General features: G+C 46.0%; 1 protein-coding gene across 3 annotated transcripts in view; it reads right to left on the bottom strand.

Moving 5' to 3' along the window:
* The window catches only part of CRELD2 (CRELD disulfide isomerase 2), a 139919-nt gene that overhangs the window by 64976 nt on the left and 49963 nt on the right, over nucleotides 1-24980 (bottom strand). The window lies entirely within an intron of this gene.

Below are 24980 nucleotides of genomic sequence, written 5' to 3' on the forward strand. Positions count from 1 at the left end.
CACACCCACACACCCACACACCCACACACCCACACACCCACACACCCACACACACACCACACACACACAACCACACACACACACAACCACACACACACAACCACACACACACAACCACACACACACAACCACACACACACACAACCACACACACACACAACCACACACACACACAACCACACACACAACACAACCAACCACAACACAACACAACCACACACAACACAACCACACACACACACACACACACACACACACACACACACACACACACACACACACACACACACACACACACACACACACACACACACACACACACACACACACACACACACACACACACACACACACACACACACACACACACACACACACACACACACACACACACACACACACACACACACACACACACACACACACACACACACACACACACACACACACACACACACACACACACACACACCTCGCGTGAAAGAGTTGCTGGGTTACAGAGGTGGCTGCTGGTAGCTCCCTCGAGTGGCATCCACCCAGCAAATCTGAGGCTCACGCACGCAGCCTGATTATGCAAGACAGGGCACAATGATGTGTAGATCGAAGCATCTAAAGCAAGGCGCCTCGACGCCTAAGGGCACAGCGCACTGTATCAATATGTATCTATGTTATATGCACATGAATGTGTTTGCGTCCCAGCTGCATGCGGTCATTCCGTGTGATCTATGTCAGTTGCACTTGTTGTCAGAAGCGATAAAGCAGTGTTCAGGGATAAAGTACGGCTGCGTGCCATGTTGCACCCGGCGGGTGTAGGGTGACGCTTTGAAGGAGCTCTCAGGGCACAAGCTCCTCTCTGATGCAGAGAGGAAATATGGGCCGATTTAGGATGACACATAGCTATTTGGAGGATGGATATCAGTGAGGGAGTGCGAGTGTCGCATGTATGAGGTCCCGGGTCAATCCCCAGCAGCAGCAGCTCTTTCAAGCACGCCAGCTTATTCAAGGAAGCAGGCAGGGGCAAAGTTTTGGTTTCAAGGGGCTGCGCAGGTGGCCCACAGTGACCCAGGCACAACCCAGCAGGGCCTGTGCTGCCTAAAAGGGACGGTTGTGTGGTGACGGTTGTGTGGTGACTCTGCAGCTAACGTGTGTATCCGCCATTTTGTCTTCCAGCTGCTGCGGGATTCCAGGACTAGAGGAGCAGTACAGGGGTGTAAGTTGGTGCGGCCAAAACCAGCCGGCCACTAGGTTATTAAGGCGTGCCATGTAGGGCGTGGCAGGCTCGTAACCGGCCATGGTTCAATGGAGTGGACATTCGTTCACGCTAGTTGTTTAGGTGTTGCAATGCCCTACCTTGCCTCACATGTGGTTTAACCATCAGCAGGTCTGTGGGAGAAGAGCAGCGCGTTTGATGCCGGATTTCAAAGGGATACACGCATGCTGCAGGTATGGGTTTGAGGCGGGTCATCTCGCACGCCCGAGTTACGGCGATCATAGCCGGGGAGCAGGGATATCCCTTGCACGGCCCCAGCCCAAGGGGGGCCCGGGCTGGTCCTTCACGGCACCCGGGGTTCAGGGTGGGGCACAGAGGTGGGGGTAGGGCGGTTTGGGGGTAGCGGCTAACCTCTCTTTCATCTCCACCCACAGCGCCTCTGAAAACGCCAGTCCGACCAGCCCGACGTTCCGCCCGTGTTACTCGTCGTAAGTAAGTACATAGCCACGGGGGGCCAGTGCTGGTACCCCGGACAAAGACCTGGGCTAGTGGTGCTCCGCGGTGAGGGGCTTTGGGCTAAACTCTTTTCCTTATCCTTCCAGATTGGGAGGCACACGCACGAAAATCAATGGATAGTCAGGGATCCCCACCTCTTTTTTCGATGAGGTCCCAAGTCGAGGAGACACCGACTGGCATCTCTGAAGATGCACGAATCGCAGCTTTTCTCGAACTAGCTAATGCCAAGGGGTTGGCTTGGGCCACCGAACTGCTGAAAGCGAATAACCCCGAGGACTCTGGAATCGCCAGCGAGGTCCCGCCCGCAGAACAGAAGCATAATGATGAGGCTGGCCCCTCTAGGTCTAAGAGGATACGTAGACCCACAGTCAAAGACTTTCCGGCGGAGCAGCCGCCAGTGAGGAGCCGAGCCACGGCCCCCCCTCGGGCCACCACCCCCCTCTAGGTGTCCCCGGCTATGGGACATGGACCATCGCCCATACCTGCCAGCTGCCCGCCCCCGGCGGCCAATGCTACATCGGAAGATCTTGGTAAGCTCTCAGACACTTTGCGGAGCTTCATGTCGGAGGTCAGAGCGGGCTTAGCACTGGCTAGCCCGCCCAGTGGGGCTGGGAACGCCGTTCCTCCCCTCCCCACCCCGTGGGGGCTCCGGCACCACCGGCTTTCACGCAAGTTTGGGGGGGGGGGGGGGGTTGGGCAGCCCGTCTAGCGCACCCCTTGCTCAGGTTGGGGGACTGGCATTGGCAATCCCCTTGCCCGCGGGAGGACAGCCTCCAGTTGGGGGGTGTCCCTCTGCTGACGACCAACCCCGCAGCCAACTCGGCCCTACCTCCGGCGGTGAACGCACCCACCACACCCATTGTGGTCTCGCCGGCTGCGGCACCAACAGTGTCAGCCCTCGCTGTAGTGCCAAAGGCCATGGCGCCGCTACTATCAGGCCGCTGCTCTTTGGGGTGGGAAGTACCCTTGGCAGCCAAAGAAGGTATCTGGAGGAGAGTGTTTATTGACATTTTCACCCTACTCATGCACGGGGCCGAGGTGGTCGACACTAGGAAGATGGGTGCCAAGGATGATAAGAAAGTGAGCTTTCAAACCTGGCCGGAAAAGAACATTGGCACGTGGGGGCAAGCCTTCGCCATTTTGGCGGCGGCAATAATGGAAAGGTTCCCGGACCAAGGGCCAGGGCTATTCCAATATGCAAGCATGATCACTGAAGAGGCCGCGAATAGTGGGGGAATGGGCTGGTACCGCTATGACTGTGACTTTAGGAAGAAAAGGTCCATCTGCCCGGAATTAGAGTGGGACCAACTAGAGGTGAGGCTTTGGGTCATGCACATGGGTTAGCGCGCAGTGGAAGGGACAGCTAAGCCCAGCACCTCCAGCAGTGACAAGAGCAAAGACACAAAGCAGGAAGCGAAGGGACAGACTAGGAAACCCTTTCGGGGGGGGTTGGGGAGGGGGCTGGAAGCCGGGCAACAGATTACTGTTCAATGGGACCTGCAGGCTATTCAACGCCGGCTCCTGTTCGTGCGGCAAAGCATGCAGGTTCGCACACAACTGCAGTAAGTGTGGGGCCCCCCACCCTGCCTCCTCCTGTTCCAAGCGAGACAGCTCGGTTCAGCCCCCGGCACGACAGGACAAGTAACCATTGCCCTGCCCAAGTCCCCTCCACACCACCCAGCACCTTTTCTCCTCCCAACTGCAATACAGGCTGCCCCGCACCACATGGGGTGGACCCGGCCCCTCCCACTCCAGGTAATGGTCCCTCCCCCATCAGCACTTCCGACCTCCTTCCCCTGATCCGTGGGTACCCCAACAACAAAGAGGGCACACTCCTCGCGGAGGGCTTTGTGGAAGGTTTTCGTATTAAAAATAAAGAAGGAAGCGGGCCTGGGGAGGGTGGCGGGCCCTTTCAGCATCCCACTTCCTCCACACTTCGTAATCTCCCCTCTAGGGGTAGTGCCCAGGAAAAAGAGCCTGGGTCCTTCAGGCTGATCCAGCACCTGTCGTACCCGGAAGGGGACTCAGTTAATTTTTGGTTGGAGGAGGGGTGGTGTTCGGTGTCCTACTGCTCCCTAGACCTGGCGGTGGACATGATCAGGAGGGCAGGGAAGGGAGCGTGGTTGGCGAAATCGGACACAGAGTCGGCTTTCCGACTACTGCCTGTCCACCCCGACAGCCAACATCTCCTGGGCTTCAAGTGGCAGGGCAAAGTTTTCTATGACAGGTGCATGCTCATGGGCTGCTCAGCGTCTTGTGCGTACTTCGAGGCATTCAGCTCTCTCCTTCAATGGGTCCTAATGAGTAAGTTCGGGGTTGAGGGAGTGACCCACTACCTTGACGACTTATTGTTTATTGGGGGTGCTGACACGCAGGAATGCGCTAGAGCACTGCAGCGTTTTCAAGACTTGGCGAAACACCTGGGAGTGCCACTAGCACCTGGCAAGACTGAGGGTCCAGCGCAAGTACTGATATTTTTAGGCATCGAGTTGGACACGGTCAAGGGCGAGTCCAGACTCCCTGCGGACAAGGTACAGGCGTTGCGTCAGGATATTCAGGCATTGCTGGGGAAAGACAAGGCTACCCTGGGGGACATCCAATGGTTTTTAGGAAAACTTAAACTTTGCAGCTAGGGTCATCCCCGTTGGGAGGGTTTTTGCTCGGACACTAGCGAGGGCCACAGCAAAAGTTAAAAAGAAGCACCACTGGGTCAGACTAGGGACAGGTTTGAAGCAGGACCTCGCCATGTGGGATGACTTCCTCTCCCAGTTCAACGGGACGGTGATATGGCGGAAACCATGGGTGGACAGTCAGGAGCTATGCCTATTCACGGACGCCTCGGGTAGGGAGGGCTTTGGGGCAATCCTGGGCGAGAACTGGTGTGCCCAGGAGTGGCCCAATGCCTGGCGCAGGCGCAAAATCACCAAGGACATTACTGTACTTGAGCTGTTCCCCATCGTGATTGCTTTACACCTTTGGCCAGTGACCCTGTCAGACAGAAAGGTCCTATTCTGGTCTGACAACATGGCGGTAGTCCAGGCCATCAATGGGCAGACAGCCAAGTGCCATCTTGTCCTATGCCTGCTGAGGGAACTTGTTAGGATGTGCCTGCGCACCAATGTGGAATTCAGGGCAAGACACATTGAAGGTGTGAAAAATGTGGCAGCTGATGCTCTCTCTCGTTTTCAGTGGCTCCGCTTCAGGGAGGCCTGGCCGCGGGCCAGAGCACAGATGACCCCATTCCCGGCACACCGTTGGAGGATCCCGCTGTGGGCCAACGACTGAGAACCATGGGGGAGAGATCATTGTCCCCAGGTACCAGGAAGCAATATGGCGCACACATGGCCACCTTCAGGACTGTGTCTCATGCATTGGGGATTGCTGCTGCACCAATTGAGGGTAGAGTCAGGGCATTTGTGGTGTGGGCCAGGGAGCATGGGAAGAACCACGCCTAGGTGGGTAGCCACCTGTCAGCGGTAAGCCATGACGCCAAGCTGTCAGGGGGGATAGACCCAACAAAATCTTTCGCCATAATGGCTGCTCTCAAGGGGTGGGCTAGGGATGAGCCAAGGGTTCCAAACACTAGGACTCCCATTGATTTCAACATCCTCATGGGCATGCTGGGCGCGCTGGAGGGGGTTACCTATGCCAAGTATGAGGCTACCCTCTTCGCGGCTGCTTTCTGTTTGGCTTTCTCCGGCGCCTTCCGAATTAGTGAGCTGGTGGCTAGGTCCAAGACCAACAGTTCAGGGTACGCCTTAGGCATTTTAGACGTGTCCATCACGGACTCTGTCGATCCGACTCCGGAGGTCAAAGACTGACCAGGCGGGCAAGGGATTGACGTGGTCCTCCGGCCCCTCGGGGACCCTAGGTTTTGCCCGGTCCACTGGGTCAGGGAATATCTGGTGTGCCGTCACCCTGCCCCGGGCTATCTACTGATGCATATGGACCAGGCCTCCCAGACCAGATATCAAAGGTTTGGCTCAGCCCGAGAAGAGATATTCCAGCCATTCATTCAGGACTGGGGCTGCCACGGCTGCTTTCAAGGCAGGCTTGGAGCCCGGGAGTGTGAAGAAGGTGGGGCGGTGGGAGTCAGACTGCTATGAACGATACGTTCGCCCATGATTTATCTTGCCATTTCTTTGTGTGCAGTGGATTTGTAGTGGTTATTGTTTTATTGTGCGTGTATTGACTGAATTATTAAATGATTAGAAGTGTAAACCGTGTCTCTTGTTTTACTAGGGCTACCGGTTTGGGTGATCGGGCATTCATTTATCTCCAGGGTGGCTCAATGGGCGTTGCACCGGAACTGGATGAGGCGTTTCCCACAGACACAGTTTGAGTGTATGGGTTTCCCTGGCATGAGATGGAGCTGGCTCCGGAAAAGACTGGAACAGAGACTGGTTGCGCAGGGGGCTCCCCCCAAAATCTTAGTGATTCACCTGGGTGGGAACAACCTCATTGCTCTGGGTAGAAGGCTTCTTCTGCAGGCCATGAAGAGGGACCTAGGCGAGATCTGCAAGCTCGTAGGGCAGTGCGATTCCACGCAGAACGTGGCAAGGGGCCAAATCAGTTGAGGCAGTGGAGCATTCCCTGAGGCGTCTCAATGGGGCAATGCGCAAGTTTGCTGACCAGAGGGGCTAGGTTTCATAAGACACGAGATGATCAAAGAAAATGTGAAAGGTTACTATGACAAAGATGGGGTTCACTTATCGCCAGTAGGCATGGACCTTTTTCTTTTAGACCCGAGTGAGGTGCTAGATATGAGAGGTTGCAGGTAGGCTACAGCTGTGGTGGGGGGCCCTGGCGGTGACGGGGGCCACCTCCAGAGCTGTGGCAGAGTTACAGGGCAATCTGGAAGCAGGCCGGTACAAAGGGTACCTCTGCGTGGCAACATAGGGGGTGCCTGAGCCAAATCCGCGGAGCCTCATGGGAAGGTCCTGGATGCCGTGTCGGCACCCCGCTAGTCCTTCGGGCGGTTGTGGGCCTGAACAACCGGGGATGCTATGCGACGCTCCGCCCTGGAAGGGGCGTGAGTAAGAAGTTACCAACGGTCACGTGATCCTGTAAGAGAATCACGGGTAGGGCAGCAGAGGCTGGTTTCGCTCCAGTGCTGCCCGGCTCATCAGGCGGGCAGGTGGCCCAGTTGGTTGCCTGCCCTTGGATCGCCCGTAAGATAACCCACCATTACATAACGGCGTATGTAATAAACCTGCGGCATTTGTACCCAATCTAACAAACTGTGTTGTGTGCTTATTTTTGGGAAATGTATATATACTTTGGGAGGGGCGTACAGTGGATGCCAATGACGACACTATAGACTGAGATGCCACAGTGCTCTTCCCTAAGCCCCACACTCTAACATTTAGGTGTCCCCATCATTAGATCTGATCCGTAGTAGGTGCTGTCCCCTCACATGCGTCTGTGTCCCTGGCAGATTGTAACCACCAGTGTCAACAGAGGCTCAGGAGCGGTCTGGCTTCCGCCGCCACCTGGATGAATAAAAATCATTTAAAGCTAAACACAGATAAACCTAATTGTTGATTCTGGGCAATACCCATCAAGCCTGGAAAGACCACTGATGGCCCTCGGAACTGGGATAGTAACCTTCACAGTTCAAATCATTCCAAATCTGGGAGTCAAATTTGACACCCAACTTTATTTTAAACATCAGATCCATAGTGTCACCTCAACTTGCTTTGGACTACTGAAAAAGCTTTGAAATATTTATACCCTTGCTACCTTTCTCATAAAAGAAAACAAAACGGGGATCCAAACTCTTTACTTCCAGGCTAGATTACTCCAATTTTAGTTATCTTGTAATAGTGCATAAACATACTAGGAAGCCCCAGTTGGTCCAGAAAGTGGCTGTCAGACTGCCCCAGGGTCTCCCCAGGAGGAGTTTGATATCCTCCACACCAAAAGAGCTGAATTGGCTTCCTAATGCCAGGAGAATCCAATTCATAAATGTGATGCTCATTCATACGGCTGTGCATCTTTCTGGCCATGCCAGACCTCACAACTTGTTCAAGCCCTATACCCCTTCTAGAGAATTGATCCCTCCTAACTTCTTTCGAAATAGGAGAGGAGGTGGCTCAAAAGCAGTTCTAAGGGGCAACTAAGGGACAGTCTGCTCCTAAAACTATGGCTGAGGACGAACCGCCATCGTTTCCTGAAAGGTCTCAAAATTTGGCTCTTTAAACAAACACTAATCTTAGTCTGTTTGCTGCTGTTCCGGCTCTTGCCCTCAGTTTCTATTCGATTTTATGCGCGTTGTGGTTTTTCTTTGTCAAGGTTCTAGTGCCTGAAAGCTCTTCTGAGCTACAGTAACTCTTTATACATCAGACTTGCATGAATCTTGTGGAGTGCTAAATGCAAAAGAAAAAAGTGATTCCCTCGTTAGCAATTGGCTAGCTCAAAGCCCTCTGTAAATATCAATAAGGTCCACAATAGGTCTTTCTCAACAGTTGGCTGCCTGTAGCCAAGAGCTAAAAATGGGCACATATTCTGCTGAGGCTAAGATTAGTCCAGGTATGTCATAAATATGTTATGAAGAGCCCCATGATGCCATGGGAGAATGGAGTTGTGCCAGAAGTGGATAGTATTAGTATGTCAGGAATGGAACAAATTGTGCCAGAGATGATTCTACGTATGCCCAGAGGTCTACGATAGGTCCCAGGCATCTTTAATTGCGGTTAATAAGGGACACAAAAACTGGTCCACTCCTACACATGTGCCCACACACATCTCCAGTAGCAAGTGAGTCTCTTCATGTCCGTATTCCTACTTCACTTCAACTGTTGTAGTGACTCACTGACATAACATTGCTCCACCTACTGCGGATACTCTGGTTATCTAACCCAAGCTCTCATTCCATCTTTTTCCCTCTCAGACATACATACAAATGAGCTAGACAGTGCACAACTTACAATTCAACAAAGCTGCAGGATAATTTGCAAGAGAGAAGTATGAGGGTGAGGAGAAAAGGGGAGAGAGCAAAAGAAAAAGGGTATGTCTGTCTTTGCCTTGAAACTGGTTTCCATAACTGATACTATGAGGCTACAGAGCTGGTTACATGTGAGAACTTTTTATTTAATATAGTTTGGTTTGTATGCTATTTACATATCTATTTCTTTTCACACAAACATTTATACAAACATTTATACTTGTAAGTCATGTTTTATATTTGCCCTTCTATCCATATATTAAAAAAAATTCCACTGAAAAAAACAAAGGTTAGAAGGACATTATAGTTAGACTACCATTTCCCTCGTACAAAACCAGTGAAATTCAGCAGTTATAGTTACCTAATCTAACTATAACTTACACCCACGCAATGCACTGCTTATGACCTTACATATCACTCTTTACATTGTCAGTGACATCACTGATCAGGCCTCGAAAACCACCCAAAATGCTACTAGACCTGCAAGTCTAGTGACTTAAATAATCTACTCGACCTAATTATAATGCTCTTGACCCATAAAGTGGTTTCAAATTATGTGATCCTGGGCAAGTATTTTAATTCACTGAGACGCCATTTTATTCATTATCACATAAGAGCACCTTCAAATATGCAAGTTCAGCATGTCTACTGTACAGAAAACTCGTTTGATTTAATAGACTAAACATTAGCTCCATATAGGAAGCAAATCTAGCCACATACAAGATACACTTGACTGCAGACTTGCCTCTTAGTTCATTAAATGCATTGTCATCAGGGCTTGGCCACGAATGTCTCTAACTTCACGTTTAAAAACTATCACTTTTAATAAATACATAACTAAAGCATAAAGTAGCAGCCCACTGTTATTTGCAATCAGCAGATTTTAAATTCTGTTGCCATTTCAATGCGTCACTGACATGTGGTTTTAAAACCAGATAGTGTACTTTTTGGATATAAAGCTTATGCAAATATTTGTCATTTGCACATCACCAAGTAAAGTGTTTTGATGTGTTTTCCTCCAATTGAAATCTTTGTTTGCATCACACTTCAGAATTATGAAATAACTTTTTTTGTAATTCAGATCTACTTGCACTACTTGATCAACTGTTTTAGAGAAAAAACGGTCATTTTGCTGCATTTTGTTTCACAATTGTCAGATAGCTCACTTGACAAAAAACACTAACTGTAATAAGAGAAAGAGAAGTAAATACCATTTTCCAGAAACACATGAGCAACAATTAGTAAAAAGACAACTGACATTTGACCTCTGTCCTTAAGCAGGCTGCAAATGTGTCAAGATAAAACAAGATTTAAAGGCCTCTTAATTGCTCATTCACTTGCTGAAGTAACAGAAGACCTGTTTCTTCCAGCTTAAGTTTACTCACCAGCAGGGTCCAGTAAGTGCTAAAAATAGCTCGACCTGCTAAATTTTCACTCGCAATTGCGAGTGGATTTCTCGAGGCCTGCTGATGACATCTCAAGTGAAATCACTGATGACATACCCAGTCACAGACTCATACACTCAAACATCTACTTTCTGATCCATACAGTCACTCACAAATCAACTCACCCATGCAGCCACTAGTGCAACCACTAACTCACATATGCAACCACTCATGCACCTACTCTCTGACCAATACAGCCACTTACACATCGTCATACAGACACACACCCACTCATACACCCATACAGCCACTCACATACTAAATCACTCACCCATACAGATTCTCACATACCTACTCCCCACCCATACAGGTACTCGCACAACCACTCACTTACTCTTAAATATACCAACATGTACTCACTCACCTATACAGTCACTGAGACAAACACATACTCTCCCATGCAACCTCTCTCACACTCACCCATACAGCCACTCCCACCCACCCATTCACTCACCCATACACTCATGTACACACACATTCATGCATCCATACAGTCAATCATATATCCAGTCACTTATCCATACAAACACTTCAGTGCCTGCTCAGTTACCCATTCAGCCACTCGGTCGCCAGTAGATAGTTATAGTTAGGACCGAGTTCCCATAGGAAATCTGAAAATTCTATTTTGAATAACTTTGGCGCCGGTTGACTTATCTTCGTGATTTTTTCAAAACTAATGGGGCGCTCCGCTCAGCTCCTACCCTGAAAGTCTCGGTGTGATTCGTCAAGCGGGGGCTGAGAAAAAAGGGGGGTCCCAAAACGCGTTTTCCCCATGCATTTTCCAATAGGACCTTTAGTCGAAGGTACAGCCCGAACGGCTGAACAGAATTACTTGAAATTTGGCAAAGAGGTAGTCCTCAGTTCAGACTGGTGCCTTTTACCTAAATGGTGTAAATCCGTTCAGTAGTTCCTGAGAAAATCAAAAGTAAAATCACATATATATCTGGGCGGAGCCTAACCACACATCTCATCCTGAGATCTGATTGGCTGTCAGCACTTCATCCAAGAAGTGTTGGCAGCCATCTTGGGACCAATATACATGATAGCACCTCATTAAAAAGCATTGCAGTTAATAGAAGGTTTTAAGACTTTAGTTACATTATAAATCATTTGTTGATGGTACCATACTCATTTTAGGAATTGTGGTGTGTTCTAAGGTGATTTTACCATGTGAAAAAGCCTTCTGCTGTGATATCATGAATCATGTTTGAGAGAAAACAATTTTCTCATGGTTTTCCCACAGAGGTTTGGAAGGTGATCTATAAGCTAAACTGAGAGCATATTTTCTGTAAATTCACATTATCTTTCTCAGTCATGTGAGAATGAAGTCTGACATTCTCAGTAAAACATGTACATCCAACAAGGGCAGAGACTGTCAGTTGATTCCTTTGTGTTCTACTGCAGCTTCCCAGAGTGTTCTAAAGAACAACTAGAGCGCTAACAGTCCTACTTATGACAAACGTATGGCACAACTGAAGCCATCTTGATGGAATAAAGTGGTAACTCTTAAAACATTTAATTTAAAAAGGAACAAAAGGAGGGGGTTCATTTTGCCATAGAAAGTATGATTAGTGCTGCAGAAAGAAAAATTAGGGCACATTTTGAGTGACTTCTCAAATCCTCTTCTATTTCATTAAAAAATTCTGACATGCAGACTGAAACATGCACTTTCAATACCAGCAGCAGACTTCCCTGGTGAGCAGTAGCTTTTCTACAGTGATCTAATAAGCAACTAGAGTGCTAACATTTTGAATTTTTGGCAAATGTGTGACACATCTGAATGCCTTCTTGATGGAATCAAAGTAAAAAACTGAAAGTATTTCCTACTGAGGAGACTGTAGTAAATGAGGAAATTAGGAAACTTCATAACTAATAAATCTCCCAAGATGGCGACTAGAGACAAAAGAGCCCAAATGCAGCACAAATATCACCCAGATGTAGCCCAATGACAGAAGTGTGCAAAACACTTATTTGTTGTGTATTTGCAGTTTTATATAGTGCAGACTTGTCAGGTATTGGAGTGCTTTACATGAGCATTGGTTACATCACACAAGATCAAATTCATTTTGGTTGTAGACATGGGGAGATTAAGTGATTTGACCAGAATCACAGAATGTTGAGCTGAAGCAGAAACTCCAACCTGGTTCCCCAGTTGCAAAGTCTGCAGTTCTGGAAGTAACACCACATCCTCTCCCCTAGGTGCAACATTTAATCAAGTGGTCAACTGGATAAAAAAACATAAAGATTACAAATAATTTTAAAGTTCTTTGTTGCTATTTGAAAACTCAGAAAATATGTCCTCATTTTAGTTTTTTAGAGCACGAACCATAAATTTGATGCAAATAAGACCCTCTCATATATGTAATTTCTAAAGGAAATACTCTAGGTATTACAGTTTTAATTACATCAAGATGACGTCAGGCGTTCCACACTTTTGTAATAAATATAGAATGTTAGCAATCTAGTTGTTCATGGGGATACTGTTGAGAGGCAGAGGCCAGGGGCACGGACTCTGAAAATTGAAGGCAGGTAGGAGAGTGCAGAGGCAACAATTTTACCACACTGGGCAGGCAGGAAGGGCAGTGGCAGCACAACAGACTATGGAGGGCAGTGGAAAGGGGGGCAGGGGCAACAAACCAACAATACAGGACTGGCAAGAGAGGCTGTGGCAATATAATAGACCATTGTGGGCAGAAGGAAGAGGCAGTGGTAGTACAACCATACATGCCAACAGACCCGTTTCAGCCAGGAAACGTCCAATGTTTTTAAGCTCAAATGGGCTTTATTTGATCTGTCTCCTGTCTACAATCTCCTCTTTTTCAATGTAACTCAAAGGGGAAAATCAATACCCCAGTTTGTTTTCAAAATCTCCCTCTTACCAAGTTCAAAATGTTCGCAAGTATGGTACATTGGATCATGGTAGGCAGGAGGAATTGAGGTAGGGACATGGACTCGGATAACAGAGGACAGGAGGGACATGGAGAGGTGCACCAAACTGACCCTACAGGGCAGGCATCAGGGTTTTCAGCAGCACAATACACCACACAGGGCATGCGGGACGGGAGTGCAGCACAACAATCCATAGAAAGCAATAGGGAGGGGACAGGACCGTGCACATGTACAACAGAGAACAGAGGGGAAAGAGGCAATGGTAGCTAGCTGACCATAATGGACAGACAGGAGAGAAAGCTGCAGCATAACAGACCATAAAGGGCAGGAGGGACGGATCAGGGGCATTACAATGGAACAGACAAGCCAGGAGGGAGGGAATAGGGGTCTGCACATGGAAACAGAGGGCTGGGGGCAAGGGGGCAGGGCAGGAGCAGCAAGATGACCATGGAGGTCAGGCAGGATGGGCACTAGAAACAAGACACACCATGGAGAGCAACAATGAGACTATGATGGCATACACACAGACCATGGAGGGAAGATGGTAGGGGGTAAGGGGCAGCTGGGGCCTCACAACAGACCGCGCGGGGCAGGCAGGAGGAGCAGTTGCAGCACAACAGACCAGGGAGGGCAGAAGGGTGTGGCAGTAAAATGGACCATGGAGGACAGGAGGAAGGGGATAGGGGCATGGCATGTGGGCAGGCAGGCTGGAGGTGGCAGGGACAGGTTACAGTCATCTGACAATGCTAGGCAGGTGGGAGGGGAGTGGCAGCTCAACAGAACACTCAGAGTAGATAGGAGTGGCAGGTCCATGGAACATGGTGGGCAAAAAGGATGGAGCAGGGGCATGCACAAAGACATTGGAGGGCAGGGGTAAGGAGAATAGGGGCAACAAGCTAAGCACAGAGGCGAAGCAGGAGGTCAATGATGGACCATAGAATTGGGCAATGGAGGGCAGGAGGAGTGGACTGGTACATCATGCTAAATGGAGGGCAGTGGCAGCACATCAGACCATGCATGGCAGGAGGGAGGAGGCTAGTCCATGGATTCACACAACAGAGGATAGAGAGGAGGTGGATGGGGCAGCAAGCTAACTTTTTAGAGAACGTGGGTATTAGGAACTTTATTGTTTTTAAAATGTGTGTCTGTGCGAACTACTTAAAATATGAACAAGTATGCAGCATAATCTCACTTTTATTCAGGAAGAAGAGGACGTTTGTGACTGTGGTAGGTGGACGCAGGGTTATATAGAACATAGTCCTGAGAGCACGATTGAAAATGAAAACTAGATATAGTATATGGTATAAACTATGCTCCAAAAAGTGTGATATAAGATGAACCGGGGCATGAAATATAATATGCAATACATTGTGTTCAATGACAGATTCATTGGAGAGCGCGAGATAGCACTAGCGCGTGCTATGCGATATGCACCTTGGAGTGTAATATGCACAGGGCAGTGTTGTGTAACCTAACTAGTCTCTAAAGTTGTAATATAAAATATGTGCTGGGGAGTGTAACGTTGCATATGCACTGTGACAAAGATATGGATCCCAGATTGTAATATGTATGTCATAGCGCTGTGCGTTATAACATAGGCATCGAGGAAGGCACGTTAGATGGGGCAATATAACCCGTGCGAAGGCAAGTGTGGCATGACATATTCACGCGGGGTGATGTTACAGTGCACATGGGCTAGAGAGTGTCATAGTATACGCACTAGCTGGTGGAATACAACACAGAGGTGTGAGGCACTCGGCGGGCACTGGTGGGTGTAACACAGCATTGGGCTCAGCCCGGAGCACGCTGTGACTCTCAAGTGAGGTTCGTCTCCTTTCCAGAGAGTAAAATAAAAAGTATTACACATCCGGCGGTGGATGTGTATTTTATTAACCGTGAGGGGGGTTTCTTGCATAGTTTGGTCGAATTTTTGTCGAATCCCCTTTGAATGGCTTGGTGTGCGTGTATATTAAATGTGCTCGTCAATAGCTACCCATGTTTGTATAAATAAACGACAAGGGTGTATACTTGGAGAGTACCCACCGGCGGGGGCGCCGGGATTAGGCACGGTAGGGCGTCAGACACGTCAGAGCTTCACTAGCGGTGTAAATACATTCCATGTGGATTCATTCTATGCATAGTCGCCTTTTAATGAATATCACGCAAATCGTCATGGTGATAGGTACATACGGTTTGTCCAGCATCTCTTAGGTGTTTCTATAAATATATATATATTTTTTAAATGTCAAAAAGCAAAGGCCGTCCCCGGGGGATGGGGTCCCCGGGGCCATAAGTGGCCTGAGGAGGTGGGCAACGCAGCCCCCTCCTAAAGAATTGGAAAAAAAAAAAAAAAAAAAAAAAAAAGAAGGCCATGACCCGGGGATTGGGGTCCCCGAGGCCGATTAAGGCCTTTGGAGGGCCAAATATATTTTTTTTCAACAAAAAAAATTAGGGTGCAGGCCCTGGGGGATGGGGTCCCCAGGGCCAGTAAATTATAAAAAGAAGGGGGGCCACACAGCCCTCCTTCTTAAAAAAATAAAATAAATAAAAAGACCGGCATCGCGCCGGAGGCCACGCCCCATCCTTGCAACACTCTGCAAACGTACCCCCTGGCCAGTTGTAAGTTGGGGAATTAATTCCCCTTCAATACTGAGGGTCCCTGAGGGCCAACTAGCCCAACAGGTATCTCCAGTATGCGCCAGGGAGCTGCGTTGCAGACAGGTGTTCTGAGGCCATGCCCCTTTTTACACCTCTATGCAACGCAGCTCTGTGGCGCTTACTGGAGGTACCTATGGGCTAGTTTGACCCTAGGGACCCTTAGGATTGAAGGGGACTTAATCTCTCAACTTAGAACAGCCAAAGGGCTCGTTTACACAGTGGTGAAGGAAGGGGACGGGGCCTGAGGTGACGTGTGCAAACATGCCCTGTGGCGCGTTTTAAGTTGGGGAAATAATTCCCTTTCAATCCTGAGGGACCTTGGGGGCCAAATAGCCCACCAGGTGCTTCCAGTAAGCGCCACTGCTCTGCGTTGCAGAGAGGTGGTGCAGTCCGTGCCCCTTTTTACACCTCTCTGCAATGGCGCTTACTGGACGTACCTAGTGGGCTATTTTGCCCATAGGGATCCTCAGGATTCAAGGGGACTTAATCTCCCAACTTAAAAAAACGGCCACAGGGCGTGTTTACACAGTGGGGAAGGGAGGGTACGGGACCTGAGGTGACGTGTGCAAACACGCCGTATGGTGCGTTTCAAGTTGGGGAAATAATTCCCCTTCAATCCCGAGGGCCCCTGGGGACTAACTAGCCCACCAGCTGCTTCCAGTAAGCGCCACTGTGCTGCGTTGCAGAGAGGTGGTCCAGGCCGTGCCACTTTTTACATCTCTCTGCAACGCAGCTCTGTGGCGCTTACTGGAGGAACCCAGTGGTCTAGTTGGACCCTAGGGACCCTCAGGATGCAAGGGGACTTAATCTCCCAACTTAAAACGGCCACAGGGCGTGTTTACACAGTGGGTAAGTGAGGGGACGGGGCCTGAGGTGACGTGTGCAAACACGCCCTGTGGCACGTTTTAAGAGGTAGTTTTAATCCCCTGCCCTATTATATACTAGGGGCTTACAGAGGAGGTCATGCTGATCACAGGGGGACCCCAACACGTAGTGTTCCCTAGTGTATGTAGGTGTTTTCACTGTATTCTGAGTGTCTTAACATAGCACTGGCTCTAGGACTGGTTAGTCAGACTCAGTTACCACCAGTATCCGTCTGAAAAAGTTGAGGGTACAGGATGATTTTGCAACAAGGCTTCTTTCTGCTCTTCTGTTTGTTCTTTCTGCACGTTATCCTTCTTCCTGCACTTTTCTTCGTCTTTGAGGACTTCTGTTGCTTCTTTCTGCATTTCTTTTTTTTTCCTTTCTGTGCGTTTTCTTTTCTTTCTTCACATGTCCTATCTCTGTAGGCATAGTTAGAAATTAGCGTTTAAAAACCATTGGTTTCAGGGGCGTTATAGTTAGCTGGACTTTTCACTCGTATAAAACCATTGAAATTCCCCCGTTATAGTTAGTTCAGCTAACTATAACTCGCGCGCCCGCAATGCACTGCTGATAAATAGGAGGGCCATTAGAGATTCATTCACTAATAGCTTTGGGGCTGTTCAATTTACATTCAAGTAATTTGGCAGCTAGCAACTTAAGATTGGTAAAAATGGCAGACAAGCCCTGCAAATAACTACAGCTGCACACAGCCGAATTTGGATGGGTATACGGTCATGGATGTCCACCATGTTGCTTTCCAGTTAGGTCTTTTGATTGTGGAGATTGACCATGAGTAATGCTGTGACTGATGCGTGCTCCTAAACGTAACTGGCAAATGCCAATGGTTTTAATGACCTTTAACAGTTTTGGTCAGTGAAATTATTAAACCAAACCTTAAAGTGATCTTCTAGTTAGGTGACCTGAGTTACCTATAACTTAATATGAACTTCAGGTTTTTTTTTGTTTAAAATGTTACATTTTAACTGACATTTTCACCTAACTAGAACGTTACTTTGTTTTTTTCACTGACTTTCGAATATTTTTTCGAATGTAAAGTAACATATTATAATTCGTAACTATAACATCACTTTAGTCTCTCTTTTCATTGACTTTCTATTAGTTTCTTTAAACATTAAGTAAGAGGTCAATAGCCATGTGTGATGTGGGAACAGGGCCTATCCATACATTTGTGGGTGCCCAACCCTTCAGCAGGCATCAGACTCCCATGCTGTGTGCAGCATAGGATGACACACCCACCACCATGCATGGGTGGCTACGTCACACAACTTTAGAAAAGCTGTCATTTTAAATAAGGCAGACCTATTGACTATGTTACAGGCTCAATTGTGACAATGTTGCCAGTGGGCACTCGTGATTTGATTGTTATAACAAAGTTTCATAAGTAAACAAGTTATAGTGTGCATCCACGTCTGGTGCCTAGTCCAAAGGCATCCGATTCAAATAGTATACAAGACTGTGAGAGGAACACCTTCTCACCGACGGGAGCACAACTGGAATGGCATTAAAGTAGTATTCATCTAGTTCATTCAAATTATAATCCAGTAGATCCAATATAAGCAAACATTTTATACGAGAATCAAATGTTTATTGAAGTCTCAGTAATGAATTCATAAATGGTGTTGCAAAATCCATTTAGAACTGGTTTTCCATAAATCAATTGAGAAACCCACTGCATTTCGGGTCAAAAACACGATCCTTCATCAGGGGTCATCACTCACAATTCTACAAAACAAACAAAGAGAACAGGAGGCTAAACTTAATACAGTTTTTTAAGCTAGCCTAATAGCATCTAACGCAAAGTGAAAAAAGTGTGTTTAAGAAGGCACATGCCTGAATGTATGTCACTACTGTGATGATATATATAAAAAATTCCTCTTGTGATTTGCATGCTGGTTAAGTGAAATGTATGAAGTACCCGAGTGAAGATCAAATAAAAAGTGACAGAAGAAATCACGCGTGTCAAACAGTGATAATAAAATACCGAGTGCCCAAAATCGGTGGCAAAAGTGAAAAGCAAACCGTATTCAACTTCCGGTGATAATTTCAAGTGCTCGAACTGGAATGGATAGTGAACAACGCAATAGAAGTAAGCGTTATAAGAGCATGAGTATCTTTGTATTCAGAGTTAAACAAACAAATAAATCCAGCACCTTTCGGTGAAAAGTGACAGCGTCCAGGCTACCATAACTAAATCATAAGAAGGTAGACTCGAAAATATGAAACCGAGCGTGCTTACCGATCTTGCTTAAATCAACAGCTCCGGCCGCGGAAGCGAAGTTTACAAAGGAGGTGGATCTTGCGTGAATAAAAACGTGCCGGTGATGTGAGTTTAAAGGGGCGTGACAGCGTTCAGATAACGTGAATTTAAAGGAACATGATGCATGATCGCTCTCAATGATGAAATAGCGAATGCTACACAGTACATTTGAATCGCTCAAACGCGATTTTAACAAATCCAAGAGTTACAGGAATCACATACTTGTGTCAAAAAAATGACAAGTCTGCATTAAGCCGTACCCCATACGATTGAAAAAAGGTACAAACATTCATGGTTACTGCTATTATCGTAAAATGCTCACGTGCTATCACATGTGTTAGGCATGACTGATTCTATAAAACCTCAAAGCGTAAGTGAAATAATACGTGGAACATGAAAACCTCACATCATATCAAATTACAATTATTGGAAAAACTAATAGATAGAACATTACTAATACTCTGTGTACAAATCAATAAATTTGGCAGCAGTCAAAAATGAACTCAATATCTGTTATCAGTCACAGAAGTAATAGCGTCAATGCCAACTGACTAACAAAGTCCTCATTGAAAACAATTATATTCTACTCTGTAATTTAGAGCAATGGGCTGCATGGACTGTAATTTTTTTGTCCAAAAGAAATCTGCTCCTGCTAGCATTTCATGTGGGTCAATGCCCGGTTGTGGTAACACTAATTCAAGAATGGTGAATTGGAGTTGTAAGATATTGTGTCTTGCCTCAATCCAGTGAACGGCAACTGAGGATTTTAATGATTGCTTTTGTGTTCACCCACTCGTATTTTTATCTTCCTTTCAGTTCTCCCCACATAGATTTTTCCGCATGGACATTTAAGAGCATAAAGGACGTTGGAAGTGTCACACGTGCTTGAATGCAACAGTTTGATTTGCAAACCTTTTGTGGGGTGTGTGAACGTATTGCCGACGATTACATTGTTACAATGTATGCAATTTCTGCATGCCCTTATCAACTTGTTTAACAACTTTGTTTACTGGAAAGCAATTCTTTCAAATTGTGCGAGCGTTGCATAGCAAAGGTAGGGCGTGGTGGGAACAACTGATGAAAATCTGGCTCAGTCTGTATTAACGTCCAGTGTTTCATGATGATGGATTTGATGGCTTTAGATTGAGTTGAATGTTTAAGAACGCAGATAATGGGGTTCGGTTGTTTTAGTTGAGCTTTGTGAAGTAAGGATTCTCTTGAAAGTTTAGACACTCTTTCAATGGCTTTGTGGATGACTGGTTCAGGATAGCGGCGTTGATATTTTAATGCAAATCTCTCAATGGTTGTTATGGCTTCATATGGATCGGAGGCAATCCATTTTAATCTAATGAATTGTGAGTATGGAAGATGTTGTTTCAACGCGTGATGGTGAAAGCTCTTAAAATGCAAGGCATTTTTCCGTTCTGTGACTTTTGTAAAAACGCTTGTTTTGATCATGCCAGAGTCAATTTGAATAAGTACATCAAGAAATGCAATGCAATGCTGATTTATGGTATGGGTGAACTTAATATGGTTGTGTACTCCGTTCAAAGTGTTGATATTATCTTCCAGCTTCTTGATGTTGCCATTCCAAATAATCAGGAGGTCATCAATGTAGCGCGCCAGATGTTGCGTCCAGCTTTGATTTGTCAAAATGTGCTCTTATTCAAATTTAGCCATACAAATATTGGCGTATAACGGAGCCCCGGCAAAACCCATAGAAGTACCATTGTTTTGAGCGTAGAATATTCCGTGCCATTCAAAATAGCTGTGGTACTATGCATACTTGAGAAGTTCCAAAAGGAAAACTTTCTCGGTGCCGACATCATCTTGGTTTAACAAGGCCCATTCGGTGGCTTCCAAACCATTTGAGTGAGGTATCGAAGTGTACCATGCGGTCACATCGATCATGCAGAGGTGCCAATTGTCAATGTCTGATATATCTAGATCATTAAGAACATTTAGCAACGATGTGGTGTCCTTCAAATAGATTTGCCAATTTTGAACTATGGGCTGAAGAAAATAATCCAAGTACCTTCCTGTGGGTTCAGACAGTGACCCATAGGCTGAAACGATGGGTGTTTTTTTTGCGTCCTTATGAATTTTGGGAAGCATATAGCGCCTTAGGAGTCTTGGGTAAGTGGTAAATAAAAAGTTTAGTATTGTTCATGTTGAACGCATGTTGTAGAATTTGATTAAGGCCGTTTTGATAGACTGTAGTAGGATCATTGTCGATTCTGATGTATGTATTTGTGTCCTGTATATGTGCCATTACACTATTTTCATAGAACTCGGTGTCCATGGCGACCAAGGCACCACCTTTATCTGCCTTTTGAAACGAGAGTGGTTTATGGTTAGCCAGCTGTTTTAAGAGTACCCTACTCCTTAGAAGTGAAATTGACTCGCTAGTTTTTCCGATATTCTAAGCGGTTGATGTCAGCTTTCACCAGTCTTTCAAAAGCATCAATGGTTTTATGAGACATAGGAGCACAAAACGTGCTTTTAGGTTTGAATTCTCTATATTCTGTTTGTTGTAAACCAGTTTTTGGTGTCTCCATAATGCTGAAGAAATGTTCAAGTCTCAAGATTCTGGTAACTTTAAACAGGGCGATTTCAGTCTCAGCCACGTTGGAACAGTATGCTGGTACAAAAGAGGTACCTTGTTCAACACCGCGATTTGTGCCTGTGTTAACTTGACTTTAGAAATGTTGATTACTAGATTATCCTCGTTTTGCTCCGTGTTGATCTCATGTCTGGTTCTGGCTCTGGTCCTGGTCCTTTTGCTTCTCCTGATTTTTCTGGTGGCTGGTTGGACGCTGGGCTGATGGACAAAAAATGAGCCTTAGTCGTTTGTGAGCCAGCTATAGATGAGTCTGACTTGGATTGATGAATTTTAGCAACGGATAATCTATGTTGGGCTAAATCCGATTCAGAGACCACACTCTCTTGGGAGGATCCTGATGTAGGCTGTTTTTGCCATTTACGTTGATTGTAAATTTCTGCCCATGTGTAGACCTAGTCGAGCTTATAATCAATAGTGTCTCTACGGAATTTCTTAATTTTGCGATCATGAAGCTCCTTGGCGTATTTATCAAGTTGGATATTGAGATCTTTCAGCAAGTTATGCCAATTTTCAGGATATTTTGTAGAGATTTCATTTTTGATGGCGGTGATTTCTTCTTCCAAAGATTTGAGTATTTGAGATAACTCTTCAATTATCAATAAGATTAAATCCAGTGAACATTTGTTCAAAATTTGGTACCATCTTTCCACAAATGCTTTATTGGCTTTGCAAAGCATCGGTTTCAAGGCGATACGGAGTCCCCTTGGAATTCTTTTGTTCTTATGATACTGTATGAGGGTTGTGGCACGCAGTCTTTAATTGATTTCTTTTTTACTAAGGTATTCCAATTGTTTGAACAGTTGTGTGACTGAAGATACATTAGGACTGTATTGTCTAGCTTCCTGCACCAAACCATAAATTTCATTTGCAGCTTCTGAAAAAAAGGCTACGGTATCTGCTTTATTGGTAGTTAGTAACGCAATTTCGTCAAAAGACATTTTGTGTTGTTGGTGCTCCACTGGAAGAGCTGTGGACGGTACTAGTGAAACTGTGACAATGTTGCCAGTGGGCACTCGTGATTTGATTGTTATAACAAAGTTTCATAAGTAAACAAGTTATACTGTGCATCCATGTCTGGTGCCTAGTCCCAAGGCATTCGATTCAAATAGTATACAAGACTGTGAGAGGAACACCTTCTCACCGACGGAAGCACAACTGGAATGGCATTAAAGTAGTATTAATCCAGTTCATTCAAATTATAATCCAGTAGATCTAATATAATCAAACATTTTATACGACAATCAAATGTTTATAGAAGTAGCAGTAAGGAATTCATAAACCACAACCGGGCATTGACAAAGATAAAATGCTGGCAAGAGCAGAATTCTTTTGGACAAAAAAAGTTACAGTACATGCTGCCCACTGGTCTAAGTTACAGATTAGAATAGAATTGTTTTCTATGAGGACTTTATGATAGTCATTTGGCATTGACGCTATTACTTCTGTGACTGATAACAGATATTGAGTTCATTTTTGACTGCTGCCAAATATATTGCATCATACACAGAGTATTAGTAATGTTCTATCGATTCGTTTTTCCAATCATTGTAATTTGATATGATGTGAGGTTTTCACGTTGCACGTATTATTTCACTTATGCTTTGAGGTTTTATAGAATCAGTCATGCCTAACAAATGTGATAGCACTGGAGCATTTTACGACAATAGCAGTAACCATGAATGTTTGTACCTTTTTTCAATTGTATGGGGTACATTGAAACGGCTTAATGCAGACTTGTCATTTTTTTGACTCAAGTATATGATTCCTGTAACTCTTGGATTTGTTAGAATTGCGTTTGAGCGATTCAAATGTACTGTGTAGCATTCACTATGTCATCATTGAGTGACAGATCATGCATCATGTTCCTTTAAATTCACGTTATCAGAACGCTGTCATGCCCCTTTAAACCCACGTCACCGGCCCGTTTTTATTCACGCACGATTCCACCTCCTTTGTAAACTTCACTTCCGCAGCCGGAGCTGTTGGTTTAAGAAAGATCGGAAAGCACGCTCGGTTTCATATTTTCGAGTCTACCTTCTTATGATTTAGTTATGGTAGCATAGACGCTGTCACTTTTCACCAAAAGGTGCTGGGTTTGTTTGTTTAACTTTAAATACAACAGTACTCATGCTCTTATAACGCTTACTTCTACTGCGTGGTTCACTATCCATTCCACTTCGAGCACTTGAAATCATCACCGGAAGTTGAATACTGTTTGCTTTTCACTTTTTCCACCAATTCTGGGCACTCGGTATTTAATTATCACTGGAAGTTTGACACGTGTGATTTCTTCTGTCACTTTGTTTGATCTTCACTTGGGCACTCGGGTACTTCATCCATTTCACTTAACCAGCATGCAAATCACGAGAGGAATTTTTATATATCATCACAGTAGTAACATACATTCAGGCATGTGCCTTCTTAAAAACACTTTTTTCACTTTGTGTTAGATGCTATTAGGCTAGCTTACAAAATTGTATTAAGTTCAGTCTCCTGTTCTCTTTGTTTGTTTTGTAGAATTTTGAGTGATGACACCTGATGAAGGGTCATGTTTTTGACCCGAAATGCATTAGGTTTCTCAATGGATTATGGAAAACCAGTTCTAAATGGATTTTGCAACACAGTTTATGAATTCATTACTGAGATTTCAATAAACATTTGATTCTCGTATAAAACGTTTGATTATATTGGATCTACTGGATTATAATTTGAATGAACTGGATGAATACTACTTTAATGCCATTCCAGTTGTGCTCCCGTCGGTGAGAAGGTGTTCCTCTCACAGTCTTGTATATTATGTTACAGGCTCAACATACCAAAATAAGTGGCTAGCAGGCCTATTGTCTGTATCAAGGGGTCAGCACATCAACATGTATAAAGCAGACCTATATGCTTTGTCAAAAAGTCACTTCTAACTATAATCAAATATACATTACATACATTTTAATGTTTATAAGTTATTCTCTCAGGGTATTTTCAATCATCCTTTCTTAAATAAAAAACAGTAATCATGTCTTTCTCAACATCTTTCCAAGAAGAGCAGTCAGACCAACCGCAAGAGGGCCGTGCGCTCCAGTCGAAGAGCAGACACCGCCAGCTCCGAGTGCTTTAAAAAAAAAATGTGGTAAACTCTCCTGGGGTCATGGATTCAATTACCCAGCAGACTTAGGGGTCTATTGCAATGTCGGGTGGATCGCCACCGCCTGCATGGCAGGGGCAATCCGCCCGACATTAATTCCCGCCCGCCTCCCATTTCCCCCCGCCATATTATGATGGCAGGGGGGAACCACGGCAGACTGGAAGACTGCCCGCCGCTTTTCCGCCCGGTCGATGAGTCGACCGGGTTTTAAAAGGGTTAAATATGGTGGCGGTGTCTGCTAGACACCGCCATCCATATTACTATGCATGCGGGATTCAGCCTTTCCGTGGCGGGAAAGGTATGTGGATTTTGCAGTTGGGGGCCTGTTGCGGGCCCCCAGGATGTTGGGTTGGGGGGCACCTATGGTAGCCCCCTGCATTTGCATGCACAATGTGGCAGGCACCGTGTGGTG

This window comes from Triturus cristatus, chromosome 4_1, assembly GCF_964204655.1.
Source record: "Triturus cristatus chromosome 4_1, aTriCri1.1, whole genome shotgun sequence".
Classification (NCBI taxonomy): Eukaryota; Metazoa; Chordata; class Amphibia; order Caudata; family Salamandridae; genus Triturus; species Triturus cristatus.